General features: G+C 40.1%; 1 non-coding gene across 1 annotated transcript; it reads left to right on the plus strand.

The window, feature by feature from the left end:
• Window positions 1-7,657: 7,657 nt before the first annotated feature.
• Window positions 7,658-7,852, plus strand: LOC130021895 (U2 spliceosomal RNA). The gene has a single exon (XR_008792234.1). It is a non-coding gene; the product is annotated as a U2 spliceosomal RNA (small nuclear RNA).
• Window positions 7,853-12,472: the final 4,620 nt, after the last annotated feature.

Below are 12,472 nucleotides of genomic sequence, written 5' to 3' on the forward strand. Positions count from 1 at the left end.
TTTCAGGGAGGATTATGGCACTTCATTACATAAGCCTGATTTATTCATTCTCCAATCTCCTTCCTGTCCTTGGAGTTCAAGGGGATGGAACTGAAACTTCCAACTCTCTTTATCATGGTTTTCAGGGCAGTAAGCCTTCTTTTTGAGGTGCTTTCCAAACTTTACCTCATTAACATATCAAAGACACCTTGATCACCTTGATTACTTAGGAAATTCCAAGGGTTTAAAGAACCTTGTGCCAGAAACTAGGATAGAAACTAAATATGTATTTCTTATTAAATATAAATCATATGTATACATAGCACTGTAACACTGTCCTCCTATTGTTCATCGATTTGCTCGAGCAGGCCTAGTAACGTCTCCAATCCTGAGACTTGTTGTTACTGTGTTTGGCATATTGAATACGGCACAGGTAGCTTGCTGGGTTCTGCTAGAGGGGCAGAGGAATCAAACTCGGGTGCACCGCGTGGGCCGTGTGCAAAGCAAATGTCCTACCCGCTGTGCCATAGCTCCAGCCCCATAAGTATAGGTGATCCCATAAATTTAGCTGGGAATGGTCAACTATTTGTTTATTCTTTGGAAATGTTTGTGTATGATTGGTATAATAGCTACTTGGAAGAATTTACTGGTAAAATCATGTCAGTTAGGAGTTTTCTTTTTGGAAACGCATCTTAATACAAAGACAACTACTTTCATAAATATAGGAGTTTTCATTTCTTCTGATGGTCATTTTAATAAGTTGCAATTTTTCAAAGAATTTTTCTAGCTTATCTGAATTGTTAATGTATTGGCAAGCTATCGTTTACAAATATTATTGTCTTTGTAACATCTGTATGACCTATAGCAATATTCCTACTTTTTTCCTTTTATTATAAGATAATTTTATAGTTTTTTCCAATTAAGAAAAATCTCCACCCTTGTGTCTGGTTTGGTCATATGACCTGCTTTCGTCAATGAATGTTGTAGCACTGTAGCACTGTCCTCTGGTTGTTCATTGATTTGCTTGAGCGAGTACCAGTAATGTCTCCATTGTGAGACTTGTTGTTACTGTTTTTGGCATATTGAAAACGTCACGGGTAGCTTGCCAGGCTTTGCCATCTGGGTGGAATACTCTCAGTAGCTTGCTGGGCTCTCCAAGAGGTGCGGAGGTTTCGTATCTGGGTTGGCCACGTGCAAAGCAAATGCCCTACCCGCCACGCTATTGCTTTGGCCCTAACAAATGCTATGAAATATAAAACAGACTTGGAAAGCGTTTGATATTTGGTGCTTATCTTCTCTTGCACTTGAAAACTTGAGAATACCAGGTGAGCAAGAGCAAGCTCGCTTCCTCTGGAAGGCAAGAGACAACAGGGAGAATTAATGCTTCTTGGCTAAAAGTCTACCAGCTACCAAATATGTGACTGAGGCATCCTGGTCCTCCATCATCCTCAGATATTTCTGAACTCCCTCCTATCTTTCATTATAGATAGGAGAAAGTTCAGCAATATCACGTAAGACAGAATAGAATCTTGTCCAGTGAATTTACAAAATCTTGATATAGTGTGGTTATTTTTAAGCTTCTGAGTTTAGGAATGGTTCGCTATACAACAAAATCTAGTTGAAATGAGCTGTAATCTGACCCAGGAGTTTTAATATGTGTTATGTTCCCACTGCTATTTATTCAGAACATTTTATAATTGCTTTTGCAATTTCTAATTTAGATAAATAAAATATAGAGAATATTACTGCTTAATCTTCAAATTTGAAGAATATTTTAGCAATAAATTTGTGACCAATTTCTAGTCTAATTTAGCTAAGATTCTGGTCTTACATATAATCTATATAATATACATATCTATATAATCTGTAGTCTTTTAAGAATCAATTAATTAGATAATTAAGTATCTAAAATAATTAATAGTATGGCTTAATTGTCAAGTTAATAAATAATCCAAATTGTATACTTGAAATTTGATAAGATAGTACTTAGGTATGGCGGCTTGGTCTGTTTAATTTTTAATTTTTTAGAAGTGGAAATCTATCTTAATTTTTTCTTTTGGCTTTTTGATCACACCCAGCAATGTTCAGGGGTTACTCTGCACTCAGGAATTATTCCTGGCAATGATCATGAGACCATATGGGTTACTGGGGATCAAGCCTGGGTTTGCCCTGTGCAAGACAAGCACCCTACCCACTGTACTATCACTCCGGCCCTAGAAGTGGAAGTCCAATATTTGTGCCTTCAAAACAAAGTAATCCCACTGCCCAACACTGCAAAAAATAAAGTCTTCATATAGTTCTTGTGGAATTCAAAAACAATCTTGTGAGTACATTCTGAATAGTCTTATGCATGAGATGCATATAGAAGAAGAGGAGTGAAATCACTTAGGTGGAGGAAGAGGTAGTGATCCCCAGCTGTGTAGCTAGGCCCTGGGGCCAGGTAAATCCTAGTAATACTTAGCCTGAGTCTGTGGGTTTGATAGTTACGTGTTCAGACCTCAGCCAGGGATGTGGTGTACCATCTTCTCAGGCAGATAGTGTGCGGACTTTGTTGTGCTAAGCATGGAACATGGGGGCAGTAGCAGGGGGTCTCCATGCATGCAAGGCATGTGCTCCAGTCCTTTGAGTTATTTCTCTGTCACTCTGAAAGCATTTTAAAAATAAATACAGTATGTCCCAATACATATTTGTGAGGTTGACTCACAATCCTTCAGAATATTACTGCCTTAATGCAAATGAATAGACGTATGAGTTCAACTGAAAAGAAAAGTTTTAGCCACAAATCCTTTTAACATCTTTTTGTTGTGGAAGTAGAGGATATCCCAGTGGTGCTCACGGGCTAGTATTCCTGACTCTGTGCTTAGGATTGACCCTCTGGCAGTGTCAAAAGACCACATGTGGTGCCAAGGACTCGAAACATGATTACCCTCATGCAAGACAAGTATCTTACCTCCTATATTATCTCTCTAGACCTAAGTTTTTTTTCTGGTTTTCAGTTTTTGTCCAGTCCATCTAATTCCATGTGAAGTCATTTATCTTGAAACTGACATCTGCTCTAGAAAAACAATAGCAAAGAATAAGTTTAGAATGACAAATTAATGAAATTCTTTTGCCAGGTTTTAATTTTTCTAGTTAACCCCAAGCAGTACGTTCGATACAACTACGACATAAAGTACCTAGTAATTTACTTTTTAGTTTAGTTTTGATTTGGGGCCACGCCCAACTATTCTCAGGGCTTACTTCTGGCTCATCACTCAGGAATGGTGCTCTGGGGATCATATGTGTTGCTGGGAACCCAACTCAGATCAGCTGCATACAAAGCAAATGACTTTGCATTATGTCTCAAGTGCTGTTTTGATAATAATATTTAATTATTTTTTAACTCAGTCATTAAGTAACTAAGGGCACATTGACACTCATCTTTTAATACATTTGTAAGAAGCAAATTATTTAAGGTACATACAAGAAGTTATAAGGATAATAAAATTCATCATTTTATTATGATTTTATTTCAGTGCATTTATAACAAGGAAATAATAAAATGTACATAAAAACATATATAGAAATCTCTTTGGTCTGGGTTTTTTGTTTGGTTGGTTGGTTTTGGTTTGGGGAACCATACTAAGAAGTGCTCAGGGCTTTCTCCTAGGTCTGTGCTCAGGAATCTACACCTGGTAGGCCAGGGGATCATACAGGTTGCTGAGATCAAACCCAGTTCAGCAGTATTCAAGGCAAGTGGCTTACCTGCTGTACTATTGCTTTGGCCTTAATATCGGACTATAAAGTTTAAAAGTGTCACAGCCTCAATGACTTTGCCCCTTCTCTATCCCCCTAAAAATTTAGGACTCTCTGAGGTTAGGAAAAGCTAAAACAGATTGGCCTATGGCCTGTAATTTGGAGGTGTGACCACCTTTCTCTGTGAGAAGCAGCCTCCTTGCTTTCTCGTGACTCTGACAGGGCCAATGCAGAACTTTCAAAATATAAGTAAGAACCTCAAGCCCCTGGCTAGACAGTACCAACCAGTGGAGATTGCACAGTAGAGACATTCTTGACCTCTAGCTTCTTTGCTTTTAATCTCCAGACTAAAAAATCCACCTCATGATGTAACTGAGCCATTTTTTGACATTTGTTCATTGTATGTTCCACAATTGTGTGAGCCTGCTCTTCTCCTTCATGGATATGTGTGTTTCCTGAAAAATTACTAGAGTTCATGAAAGCTGATTCCTCTCTCTCTATCTCTGTCTCTCTCTGTCTCTCTCTGTCTCTGTCTCTCTCCTCTCTCTCTCTTTCTCTCTCTCTCTCTCTCTCTCTCTCTCTCTCTCTCTCTCTCTCTCTCTCTCTCTCCCCCCTAACAAAGAGACCCCAGCCATGCAAATAAGGCCATTGTTTTCTAGTCAGTTGTTTCTGTACATTTTCCAGGATGATAAATCTGTGGAACAGGATTACATGCCACCACTTAAAAATAAAATTTTACAGGAATAATTAATGACACAGCAATTTGTAAAATAAAAACACACATATGTACACACACACACACACAAAGCCACTCAATTTTAAGGAGCCACAACTGTTTTTTTTTTAATTTTTATTGGTGAAACACCATGAGGTACAGTTGTAGACTTACAAACTTTCATGCATGGGTTTCAGTTATACAATGATCTAGTACCCATCCCTCCACCAGTGCCCATTCTCCACCCCCACTGATCCCAGTATCCCTTCCACCCGCAATCCCCCCCCCCCATCCCACCCTGCCTCTGTGGCAGGGCATTCCCTTTTTTTCTCTCCTTTTGGGAGCTGTGGTTTGCAAAAGAGGCATTGAACAGTAATCATGTTCAGTCTATAGTCTACTTTCAGCATGCATCTCCCATCCTGGGAGGATCCTTCCAACACCCTTTATTTGGTGTTCCCTTCTCTATCTGAGTGGCCTCCAAGCCATGGAGTAAACCTCCTGATACTTATCTCAGCTATTCTTGGGTGTTAGTCTCCTATTTTGTTACTTTATATTCTCCAGATGAATGCAATCTTTCTATGTCTGTCCCTCTCTTTCTGACTCATTTCTCTTAGCATGATACTTTCCATGTAGTACCACTTGCATGTAAATTTCATGACTTCATCTTTTCTTACAGCTACATTGTACTCCATTGTGTAGATGTACCAAAATTTCTTTAACCAGTCATCTCTTCTCGGGCACTCAGTTTTTTTCCAGATTCTAGCTATTGTAAAGAGTGCTGCAATGAACAAACAAGTGCAGATGTCGCTTTGACTATACTTTTTTGCCTCTCTGGGATATATTCCTAGGAGTGGTATTGCTGGGTCAAATGGGAGCTCAATTTCTAATTTTTTGAGAATCATCCATACTGTTTTCCAAAAGGGCTGAACCAGTCAGCACTCCCACCAGCAGTGAAGGAGGGTCCCTTTCTCGCCACATCCACGCCAACACCAGTTGCTTTTGTTCTTTTGGATGTGGGCCAGTATTTGTGGTGTGCAATGATATCTCATTGTGGTTTTGATCTGCATCTCCCTGATGATTAATGATGTAGAGCATTTTCTCATGTGTCTTTTAGCCATTCGAATTTCATCTTTGTGGAAGTTTCTGTTAATTTTGTCGCCCCATTTTCTGATAGGGTTGGATGTTTTCTTCTTGTGGAGTTCAACCAGTATCTTGTATATCCTTGATATCAACCTCTTGTCGGATGTGTATTTGGCGAATATCCTTTCCCATTCTGTGGACTGTCTTTGTATTTTGGTCACTGTTTCTTTTGAGGTGTAGAAGCTTCTTAGTTTAAGATAGTCCTATTTGTCTATCTCTGTTTTCACTTACTTAGCCAGTGGCGTGACATCCTGGAAGACACCGTTAGCTTCAATGTCATGGAAGGTTTTGCCGACTTTGCCTTCAATGTTCCTTATGGATTCCGGTCTGATGTTGAGGTCTTTAATCCATTTTGATCTTACTTTGTACGTGGTGTTAGGCAGAGATCTGAGCTCATTTTTTTGCATATAGCCATCCAGTTTTGCCAACACAATTTGTTAAAGAGGATTTCCTTGCTCCACTTCACATTTCTTGCTCCCTTATCAAAGATTAGATGATGATATGTTTGTGGGAAGATAGAGCCACAGTTGTTTAATGTGCTGGTGCAAGAGGTGGAGGGGATCCTTTAAGAGCCTTTTAGAGTGAGACTTCACTACTAGCACCACTAGTTTAGCAAAGTCCCTTTAGGGCTTTTCTCACTGGCTTTTCTCTGTGGTCCTCCCCTAGGCATAAACTAGACAGAAGTCTTAGAGATGAATTCTATCCCATTTCTTGAAAATGTGAGGAAATAGTAGGCCTCTGGGAGCTCTCTGGCAGCAGTAAGGAGGGAGTTTGCATGAACACAAAGAAAGATCGGGTTGGGGGGGGGAAGGGAAGCAGGTGAAGAAAACTCCATGGGAGCACTCAGGTATGGGCAGTGTGGCAGTGCACAGCTTCCTGGGGGTGGGATGGCCACATAACTAATGTTAAATTCTATCTTATTTTCTATGGTAGACTGAGAACCATATGAAGTTTGTCAATTGTTAACCTAAGTCTCTCATCACTGACTACAAATAAAATAAGTTGGTTCTGATGATAATTCTCTCTCTCCTCTCTAAGGAATTAGTGAAAACCCCAAGTAGGCTGCATCCTCAAGTTTCTCTCTGTCCTTGACAGTACTACAATCTTTTCTTTTCCTCCTTTATTTTCTGATTTTTTTAAAGAAATAGTGTGATTTATATTCTTGGTGACCATACAGAATTTTCTTCATTCTAAGAATTTTTTGGTACAGAGAATTCTGTCTCTCCATTCATAACCATTCAGTTCCCACAAAATAAAATATTTTGGCTGTCGACACTGTCCTCTTCTACCATTCTCTTTGCTCTTCCTTGTTTGCATTCACTATTTACCCGAGGGTAACTGAATCCTGTACTTGGCTTTTGGCTGGGAGGTGGATAACAGTCTTCAGTTAAATCTAACTAGAACATGATGATTCAGGAGTTAAGGACTTTCCACTTCATGTAGCATAAGAAAGAATTCCTAAGGCTACAATTCCCTTTTTTTGGTAGGTTTGGCGAAAACATTGTTACCTGTAATGACTCTTGAATTAGCTATTAAAATCTGAAGTAATCCAGTTGTCTTTTCCCTCCTTATTTGACCTTCTTTGTGACTGGTTATATTCATCCTGTTTCACAACTAGTACTGGTGTTGTGGTCTTTGCTCTGAAACCTTTTAGCTGCTGCCTGGATCTGAGAGTGCTGGAAAGTATTAATGATAATGGACCACAGGTACAAGGAGAGACACTGGAAAAAATAATTTTATATATATAATTAACTTTGTTTTGTTAGAATATAAAGAACTCCTTTCCTAAGCCTCCTTCAACCACCTTGTTTTCAAACAAGAATATTTTTCCAAATAAGGATTTTTTTAACCTACACTGACCCTTACAAACTGAATCCATTGGTAAAGGTAAAAGGCCCTCCCGTTGATCGTCGATTTGCTCGAGCAGGCCCAGTAACGTCTCTATTGGAGACTTTGTTGTTACTGTGTTCGGCATATCGAATACTCTCGGTAGCTTGCCGGGCTCTCCGAGAGGGGAGGAGGAATCGAACTCGGGTCGGCCATGTTGGCTGCTTGTAAGGTGAACGCCCTACCCGCTGTGCTATGGCTCCAGCCTCTCGGCCTTTTGGCTAAGATCAAGTGTAGTATCTGTTCTTATCAGTTTAATCAGAATCCATTGAAGAGAAAGAAACAGTTCCATACATTTCACCTTCTGAGTACAAATCCCACATGTTCTCTCCTTCTCAATTTGGGTTTGTACTAGTTTCTATGTGCTGCTTTATTTCTTTTAATGATTTTATCATCAACATCCTGATTATAATGCTGCATGCTGCCCTCCGTTTCAGCTCTTCCCTTAAATGTAGTTCAGACACATCCCTAAGTCCCCAAACAACAAACTGGAGTAAATATCCTGTAGCTGGTAATTCACTTTAGAAAAATCAATTGTTATATTAAGGACAATTCCCTTAGAGTGCTTTATTTGAATGTGATCTGAATATTCGCTTCTCAGGCTTTAGTAGCACCACCTCAATAACTTGAGCACATTATTTTGGCAGCAGTCTATCCCCAACATGTTGACCTGTTACTCCTTGGATATTTTCAGCGGTAGAAGAAGCTGTCACTATCAGGCAAATGGGAGATCTGGAAATCGGTCAAGTCTGGGGGTGGGAGGTAAGAATCTCTGGCACAGAATGTGTATTGAGTTTGATTTCTTAAGTGTCAAGTATAATTTTTAGGCTTAATGTTGCCTTGGTGCCTAGTGCTTTTAAAAAACACTAGGTGGGTTTCCAGTGCCTTTTAAACTGAAGCTTAAATATAATCATAATAAAGAATTAGAGTGTATTAAACATTATTGATAATTAATTTTCCTCCAATAATGAATAAGTATCTGTTATACTACAAACAGTAGACTGGCTACTGGGACCAGAAATGGCTGCACGATTTGCAGCCCTCAGTGCAAAATTAAAATGCAGATTTCCTTGTTTGAAAATCATTACGCATATAATGTTTGGACAGTAGAACCTTAACCAGAAGCAGAGCCATTCTAACCCTTCCACAAGAGACTGTGCAGAAGACCCCTGAGGTAGATTATGCCCAGGAAGCCTTGAAATGTGTACGGTCTCTGGCCTCAATGGACTAAGAAAATGGGAATCAGAGTCCCTAGGTGGGATGTTGCACATTCCAGAATCTGTATGCAGATTTATTTGTATTTCTAGTTTTTTAATTCTTTTACAAAATCCCTCCCTGCTTTGTTGATGGTGGTGTTGTAAAGACCAGTGTTCACAGGCATTCCTGGAGGTGGTCTCACATTTTTAGGTGTGCCATACATCTTGTATTTGCACACTTGACCATAATGCTCCCCAAGACTGGCTGTACATTCATTAAGGGGCTTACATAGGAGCTCTCCAGGGGTCAGTGATGTTACAGAGGTCATACTGATCCTGATACAGGGATAAAAGGAGAATAAGAAGGGTAAGATTAGGAAGAATGGCCTGGAGAAAACTTCCTGAAGAATGGACCCAGGATAGACTGAAGATAAACCCTGGGAAACATCCTGTTTATTCCCAGCTCCTTAATCTTCCTTCTCTTCTTGCATATCTTAAGCTCAATGCAAGAGTGCTAACACATAGCCCTGGTAAAGAGAATATTTAAAGAGGAGGTATATCATCTTTTCCTTAGCTTCCTATTTAAAGATTCTCCATGTCCCAGCTTCCATAGTTTTCCCTTCCTTTCCTCAAAAAGTTCTCTTCTTAATTTAACCATCTCATTTCCCTTCCTCTGCTTTCAGCTTTGACTGCCTGAGGACAAGAATTTGAGCAGCCCATGGCAATACTTCTTGGAGTGAGTCTTGTAGCGCTCACACACACCTGGTTTCAGTGCAGTTGGAAATCACTTTTGCCAGAGTGCAGACAGTAGAGCTGCCCTGAGGGGACTGGGCTCATGAAGGACACTGAGGATTTAAACTCATGACTGTGTCTTGCAAAGCAAGTGTTCTCAGCCTCTGTTCTTTTCTCCAGACCCTGTCCAGATTTCTTGAGCAGTCTCTTGTCTGTGGAATCAAGGCTTCACAATGGAGGTATTTAATGACTAACAAGCATCACATGAGGTTGGTACCTTCCCTTATTCTTTTTTTAAAAAAATGAATTGTTAAATGAAAATTACAGATCCCAGACTCCTAGAGACACTATTTCCTCCCTCAGTAGGGCAAATTTGTCTTTCTCTACTTTTTGGCAATTCACATTTGCCCAGGTTCAATCCCCGGATTCCCATATGGTCCCTGATGTACAAAAGAGGCTGTTTGAACATCCTGCTTGAGAGTCTCAAGGAGATTGTGATCCTCTTTCCCCAGTTACCTAGTTCTGGAAAGCTTGTAACCCAGAGGTTGGGGAAGGGCAGGGCTGTGTTTCCTCCTAATCTTGAGACCAGGCATGTCTCCACCCAGTCTTGGTAGGTAGAGTGGAGTGTGGAGCACCCTTTCCAGTGGTGCTAATCAGTCTCCAGTCTGCTTCCCCTGAGAACCTCACCCAGTGAAACTCATAGGGCAAATGCAAGGGATAAGCTGCTTCCACCTCTGAAAGTCACAGGACCCAGCTTTATTAGAAATGAAGTTCCCTTTTTTTAAGCATTTTTCTCTCCCCCAGGCATCTCATCAACGTCTGTAGTTCTCTTCACAAGTACAACCATCATATTCACTTTCACAGAGGAAAACTGAGACCTAACCAGGCGATGTAGCCTTATATCCCTGAAGTGTGAATTCAAGTAGCTGGGCTTCATCTGCCCAGAGGTGACATAAGATAATAGGGAAGAAGGAAAATGCACCATAAAGGGTTCCTCAGAGAGCCAGGGAAAGTGAACATGGAGAAGGATCTAGGCAATTCAAATTTTTTGAATGCCTAACAGGAAGCCTAACCGGTGCAGAGGGCACCAGAATGCAGAAAATGAAAGGAGAGTGAAAAGAAAACTACTGGGCTGATTTGATGAATTTACCCTGAATCTTTTGGATCAGGAAATATAGAATGAATTTATATCTTTTTTAGCTTTCATTATCATTATGTTTCATGGAGTATTGCCTTTGTTTTGTGGTTTTATTTGTAGATGATTCTCAAATTGTGATGCGACTACATCCCTATAAACTCATTGCAAATTGAAAATACAGCAAGTCAAAAATGCAGTAAAAACACTGATCCTATTGAACCTCAGTGCTTAGTCCAAGGTGACAAAAATGTGCTCAGAGTACTTACACTGGCCTGACTTGAGGGATGGGGTTGGACCACACCTGGCTATGCTCAGAGCTTGTGCCTTGCTCTTTGCTCAAGGATCACTTCTTTCAGGGCTCATGCAACTATATGTGGTGCCAGGGATTGAACCCAGATTGGTTGCATGCAAGGTAAGCACCCTGCCCTCTGTATTGTCTCTTCAGTCTCCCTGGGATGAATTATTAACCTACTCTCCAGATATGAACACTGAGCCCAAGAGCTTGAAGACTCACTCTTCTTACTTTGACTTAAGAGTTTTGCTGTAGAGCATTCTGGATGAGAACCTAATTGGGAGAAGCGAGAAAGGAGAAAGACAATGTTTTCACATTCAGTCTTAATTCAGAGTAAGAATTTCTTATCTCCTCATCTCAACCCCTTCCCATCACTGGGAACTAAAACTTAAGCATGAATTGTGAAGAGCTATTTTTTTCTAATTGAGAAAGACTAGCCCCTGGGAATAAAGAACTCACTAGAGGATTTTACAGCACTAATGAAAAGTATTTAAAAGAGAGGCTGGGGGGGATCATGAGAAGAAAAATGCCACCAGGGTAACCTTCAGGTTCATACTTTGCCTCACTGAAAATGAATTGAAATGAATTGAATCCAATTCTCTGCTATGCATTTTCCTTTTGAACAATCTAAAGCCAATTCAGAAGGAGAATAAATGGACTGCCTTCTAAAACATTCAGGCTTTTGCAAGACTTAAAATCCTTCAGACACCTATAATTACCCTCACATCATTGCTGCACATCAATTTAGTGTCCAGATTGAAAAATGGAATAAATGTTTACCAGAAACCCATTTACTTGTCATCTGCAACAGTAAGTCTGGGATGAGAAACAATATTCTGTGAGCGGAGGGGTATAATTTCACTGTCTGATGTCATTGTCAATGTTTCATCAATTGAAAATCAATAACTTCAATCAGTTTCCTAGATCGTTTTATTTTAACCTTTGGAGGGCAGAAGGGCCCTTTCTGTTCCCAAGGCCTTCAGGTATAGCATGGTTTGCCTTTTTCAGATAATCAGCAAAGCTCAAACTGCTTCCTGATTGAAGAAAATTGCTCAGCAGCCCTCGCAAATGATTGGAAAGTGTTTTCTAGTGTCTAACAATGACCTCGGGAAGTGAATGCAATTGCAGAAGGCCAGGCTCTTAGCATCACTGCAGGCCTCTGGCATTCTTTTCTTCTCTTTCCTGTTTTATTATTTGTATTTTTCCTGCATTTGTTGAAGTGACCTGAAGTTAGCTGGGCCACGGTCTCCTCTAAGGGACAGGGTGACCTCCATGGAGAGCCTGCTTTAACAAAGTCCTTGCATTGCAGACTTCAAATACTCCACTGCTCTGCTTTGTCCCCAGCTCTTGCTGCTGTAGACATTTCTGCAAAGCACTGCTTCAATGCAGATGGACCCTCCCTTGCACAGAATTAGTCTCGGATTAATTCATTCTTCTCTCTCTGTGCTCCTTCCTATGCTTTTTTGCTAAGTCCCTCTCGGTCTCGAGCTTGCCTATAATACTTTCCACTGTTTTTTTTTTCTTTCTTCTCATTTTTTTCCGAGTAAAAAGTGTTTTTTAATCCATATTCTAAAATATGTTTTTGGTCTTTTCCATTGAAACTTGGAAGAATTTGAGTAGCTACATGCTCAGGCTCAGATCACCATCTTAGATCAGAA

Source organism: Sorex fumeus, unplaced genomic scaffold, assembly GCF_029834395.1.
Source record: "Sorex fumeus unplaced genomic scaffold, SorFum_2.1 ptg000018l, whole genome shotgun sequence".
NCBI lineage: Eukaryota > Metazoa > Chordata > Mammalia > Eulipotyphla > Soricidae > Sorex > Sorex fumeus.